The sequence below is a fragment of the Corvus hawaiiensis genome, chromosome 11 (genome assembly GCF_020740725.1).
Source record: "Corvus hawaiiensis isolate bCorHaw1 chromosome 11, bCorHaw1.pri.cur, whole genome shotgun sequence".
NCBI classification, from domain to species: domain Eukaryota; kingdom Metazoa; phylum Chordata; class Aves; order Passeriformes; family Corvidae; genus Corvus; species Corvus hawaiiensis.
This window is the reverse complement of record NC_063223.1, coordinates 13,227,854-13,233,818: the sequence shown is the minus strand read 5'-3', so window position 1 is coordinate 13,233,818 and position 5,965 is coordinate 13,227,854.

The following is a 5,965-nucleotide window of genomic DNA, read 5'->3' as shown; positions in this document are numbered from 1 at the left end:
GATAAAATGGTGCCTCTGGCTCAAAGCAGGGCGCACCAAAAGGAGTTGAAGGTTTCTGTAAGTGGCAGTAATGAAACCCTGCAGCTGCTGTGTGTCGAGGGTGCGCGGTCACTGTTGAACGTCACTCTATAAGGGCAAGGCTTTAAATTTCAGCTCACTTGGTGTAATTTTACGTCTTTACTTTGCAACCGATGCTTCCCTGAGAGTGGCAAGAAGACAGCGTCTTGGTGTCAGAAATAAGAGGTGAAGGAACGCGGTTTTAAAAAGTAACAATGTTGCCAGGACAGTTTTAGACCTGTTAAATATATTCTCCCATCATTTTACCACTGAGCTTCAAAGAAAAATATCTGCAGAGCAAGCACAAAGTCTCCCGGGGAACTTGATTGACAAGGGCATTTTGGTAATGCTTCCAGCTCAGGAATGTAACTGTTCTGCAAGGGCTCTCACACCTGGGTCTGAGCAGCAGCCACAACGAGAGCCCCCCCGCTCCCTGCCAGAGCTCACTCTGTGAGCAGAGGACCTGTTTGGCTCCTGTGCCATGATCTGATGCACCAGGCTGCAGTCCCTGGAGCATCCCCAGCGGGTATTTATTTGAGTGGGCTGCCTTTCAGCAGCGGCAGAAAGCTGCACTTTCTCGGAAGTGCAGCAGCCCTGTTTGGATAGGTCCCGGCTTTGACGTAAGGGAACGGTGGCTGGACCTTGATTGCAAACAGAGCTCCCGTGACCCTTCAGATAGGATGGCTCAGCTGCTCCTTGCAGCCTGGGAAGTGCTTGTTGGCACAAAGCTGAGCAGCCTCATGCTAAAATGTTTTATCTCCCCCCTGAGCTACAACTCACGTGTGCTGCTTTTCTCTGCTCTCTCGCAGTTGTGCAGGTAGCACCAGCAGCTGCAAGGGCATTTGAGGGCTCAATACACTCATTTCTGTTTCTCTCCACAGTGCTTTTGAAGACTGTTTCCTTCAGCAGGAAAAAAAGAATAAGATTGGTATTCCCTTCGTCCCTTCCATGTTGCTTCACAACTGGACTTTCTTTCCAGCAATTATTCCCTCAGTCAAGAAGAGCGGAATTTTACAGCTTTTTCCGGTATTCCATCTCAAGACATGATTTTTTTTTTTTCCCTTCCCAGTTTTCTCCTATAAAATGACATTTCTTGGGTGACTAGGGACTTCTGGAGACCTTTCTCAAATATAAATCTTGATTTATGACTTCAGTTAGCCCTGGTCACAGACTTAGTTGGACTACTGGGCCATGCAAGCTCCCATGTCACCACTGGGGCTGTGTTAAGGCTGCTGGAGACTACTCCATGGCTCATCAGGCTGCATTCCCATCATGGGACATGCCTCTGGATGCCCACCCGCTGCAGCTCAAGGATACATAAAGGAATAAGCATTCTCTAGCCTTTCTCCTCTGTGAGACAGTGTTAGCATGGCTTAAAAAAATTATTTGGAGACTTGTCCATAGACAGAAACAGGCAGTGCAAAACTGATACATGATCAATACTTTTTGCATTATAAATCTGATGGTTTAGAGACAGAAAACAGCAGGAAGAAACTTCCTGGAGGCGGTAAAGGGAGAGAAGGAGACATCTCTTCTCTTTGCTTTTCCTTTATGTAATATTTGAAGGAAAGTGAGCTTTATTGTCTGCTAGGCCAGGCCAAATAATTTCTAGATAGTTAATTTTGTTCTAATCTCCACCTTCTTCTCCTTCTGATACAAAGTTCTGGGAAGTCCAGATGTTTTGTGTGCACCAGTGACACTAAGAGAAATTATAAGTGCCATCTCCTACCTTCTTTCTCTCATCACCTCCCCTTGTCACAGGCACTCACCACCCAATTGCCATTGCCCTTGGGGCAGTTGTTAAGCCAGGCTACAACCACAGACTTTCCCTCAGGTTTCCTGTATGGAAATAACCCAGCAGTGTGAAGACCTGGTGTTTGTAGTGGGACACTTCTGTGTTGACTTGCAGCGCAGCAGCCCTTTGTCAGACTATTCTTTGGAGGAATAAAACCAGCCTAAATCACCACACTTCCACAGCTCTCTGATGAGAACTGTCTGTGCAGGTTCTACCACCTACTAGAATCCCAAGGGTGATATTTATGTTGCTTTCTATTGCTTGAGGCCTTCCCACTCTCCATCTGCCATTAGATGGCAGCAATTGAATGCGAATGAGGCTCTGCAACTCCTATTTATCCCGTGGCTTCTGCAGGGATTTCAAGCTTTTCACTTCTAGGTCAATGGTTCAAATCTGGCCCAGGTCAGGAGGGGCCAGAGATCTTTATAATCCGACAGCTGCTCAGTGTCCTCTGTGAGAGCAGTTTGTGCATTTCCGCTTCTGATCCTATGGACGAGTGCCCTTCTCATCACTGGCACTAATTGGCACCAGTGATGACAAACCAACAAAGAGGCGGAAGATGCTCCAAAGAGACTGAATTCTCCTCCCTGAACTCCATATGATTGGACAAAGGGGAGCACTCATCCCTGTGCACAAGCCTGCCCTCAGTAATGATGCCAGAAGAATGTGCTGGCCCCATTCCTCCTCTAAGCGAGTAACTGCCCAAAATTATCTCATTCCGGACAGGAGGGTGACAGTTGGGGTCTTTCAGCAGATAAAATTAATTTGTTATTAATTTGAGACATGATATTCGGAGAGAGTAGTGATGGCGCAATGAAATCCTGTCAAACATGTTGTAATACCTATGTTATTTACGGCCTCTGTAACTGTGGGGACAAGCTCCATCCAGAACTGCCTTACAAGGTGACCTAATTTGGAAAAGAAAACAGATATAGAATTTTCTCACATTAGAGGATACCTCACTGTGACTTCTTCCCTTACAAACTTAAAGCCCTGTGAAGGACTGGAGCAACTGATACTCTCCAGAGAAACCCATGAGATAAGAAATGAGCCTAGCAAGCATGTGATCATGATACAGTTCAAGCCTGTGAGTGTATCAGTCAGCTTGTTCTATAAAGATTTGAGAGGCATGTCACTACGTAAATCCCTCTGGGCAGCTGGGCTCCCCTCCAACGCACAGATTTCCCTTGCTGCTAATGAATCAGCCTCCTTTGCTAACTTACCTCCAAAGCTCGTTTACTTGGAAACCAAGGGAGCTTAGGGAACAGGGTTCTCTCCGAGCATAACAATGACCTATTTTAGATACTTCTCCTCATGAGGTCATGGAGAAGGGGCAGCAAAAGAGTGCTTCTATCCAAAAGGCATTTGCTGGAATCGGTCCTATACAATGCCAGCCATTTCCATTTTGAGACCTGACATTTCATGGTGCCAGTGCCACCACACAACAGAAAATGCCGGTGTGAGCCAGGGATGGGATCCAGCTGCCTCATTCCAAGGACACGCACCCAGGCCTGCTGCATACATGGTTATTATTCCCCCAAACAGCCCCCTTCCCATGGAAACTGGGAACCCAGAATGGAAATGCTGCACAGCACTCCCAGAGCAGGATGGCAGATGAGGCCAAGGGCATGTTTCACACATCTGGGTATGTTTACATCACTGGGCTCTCTCAAGTATCATGAGCAGTACAGTAAGGAGAACACAGAAATGCATTAGGGAATCTGTCCTTCCTCACCAAGCTCTGAGGTGCTACCCATGCTGAATTAGCAGCACAGCTTACAGGACTGCAGGAAAGAGGCACCTGGTAGCCCAATGGGGAATGCTTGGAAAGAGGAAATGTTTCATGTGCCATCTTGCCTCTGAGATGTGGGCTACTGCCCAAGCTCAGGAAGAAGCCAAGCACTTTGGGATTTTCCCACAGTTAGTGTCCTGAAGCAAAATGGGAGGAACAAACAGATTATAATGTATTCATTTTGTATTTTATTTAACCCAAACCTCACCAAGTTGATTACACGGCTCAGATCCCAGACTGGAACTCTGTGGTATCAGCCCATCTATGTTTGCTATCCTGCAAGGCAAGAGAGAACAATTGTCCTGTGTGACTCCAAGGACACGTCTTTAGATTAGCTCCTGGTTGAACTGGAGCATTTCTGTTAGAAATTCTGTTAGGATTTCTCTATGAGGCTAAATTTGACCCATTTCAGCTTTCAGCCCCTGAATGCTGTTACGTCTGTATGACTACATAAGCTCATTTCCAAGCTGCCCTTTCCCTTCTTGCCATTCTCCTTGAGTCCCTCACATTAGGGCAAGCAGATCAGCTTCCACTCACTCGTTTGGCTCTCCCCAGAAGTTCCTCCAATTAACTAACAACTTTCCACAGTGTGCAAAACAACGGGGCCCAGTATTGGCCAGTAATGCTGAATCCAGAGAGAACCAAACTATCTGCACCAGCAAACGACTTTGTTTGTCAAACCAGCCACCATTTTAGCCCTGCTAGACCTTTAAAGACTGGCACACTGGCCCATGGATTTTCATAACTGAGTGCTGGTTGTTTGCCTGTCAGTGTGTAACAGTGTCACCTCAGCCAATCAATAATAGATCTCTGCCTGTAACCAGTCAGCCTACCCCGATTAATTTGAAGAGACCCGTTTTTTCCTAAATAAATGTTCACTGGCGTCAATTACCCAGTTATTTTCATTCATGAGTCACCTCTGAGCTCTCCCATTATTTTGACTAATAAGACTGTCACAAACAGTGACACACAGCATGGCCTTTCTCCTGTTCTCCTGGAACATACCTGTGCTTTGCTGCCCCTGCAGGGTCCATTTCTCACCACCACCGACAGCTCAGGCTACTGAGTAAGAGCGAGAAAAAAAAAATAAAATCAGTGTTTTCATGGAATCACAGAATGGTTTGAGTTGGAAGGAATCATAAAGATCATCTATTTCCAACTCCCTTGCCATGGGCAGAGTTTTTTTTCTAGCTACCAAAAGGTAGTTACTCAGTCTGCTTCACCTCCCAAGTTTACTCATGGCAACACCAAATATGCTCTGTTCAGTTACTGCTATTTTTAGTATTAAAAAGGGAGTCATCTTCCTGACCCCTGGAAACTCAGTAAGATAACATGATGAATAATTATTCTTAGTCATCTCAGCATGTTTAATTTAGCATAACTGCACCTTTGCTAAGAAACAAGATGGCTGTAGTTATGCTGAGCACTGCAATTAGTTCCCTGTAGCTCGCACCAGAGCATGAGGTAAAAGCTGTACTCAGTATCTCTGTTTCCCAGTTTGTAGTGATCACTTCAAGATACCTTGAGGAACCATTCAAGAATACTTAAACTTCCAGTGCCCTGGTACAGAACACAGCCTCATGATGGGTTTTTTAGGTGCTCTGAGTATGACGGAGCTGGCAGGAGGAAATCTTTCGCTGGGATGTAGCAGCTCCAAAAGTAAGTAACAAGAGCATCATTTTTTCTATTCAGTTCTGCCTGGAACTGATACCTTAAAGTAAGGCAGCTATGCTTGTACTCAATTCTTTTTTTTATAGCTCTTAAAATAAACCGTCTTTCAAAACCAGTCAGTTTTGCAGAAACTTGGGTACTATTTAATATATTTGGAGCTGTGTCACTGCCCCCAAGGAAGACGAACAAAGCAACCTTTCCCTACAGATAAATGCCTCTTGCTTAAGAGGAATTAAATATAGACACTTATTCCTTAGGGCACAGTTGTACTGCAATGAATTTTAGTAAATGACTTACAAATGATCATTTTGAAATGTTCTGGTTTGTTAGGATATTTCCTCAGGAAACTGTTTCATTCTTACCTTTTGCTGATCTGTATTATGAATTGTTGCCTTTGATTTCTTAGCTGTTTGCTGCTGCAAATAGCAACAAACTTTCCTCTCTGAACTCTTTCCAGAAAAGCTGAATCTTTCTTGAGAAAGGATCTGGGAAGTCCAAACAATATTGTTTAGCAAAACAAAATATGCACTGAAAGTATCCCAAAGATCACCATAAGAAATGGTCTCAAGCTTGGCAGTCTTAGCAGAAAACTCGGGGTGTAAAGAGGACTATGAAGTCTGAGTATGGACACACTCATTACCAAAACCAGG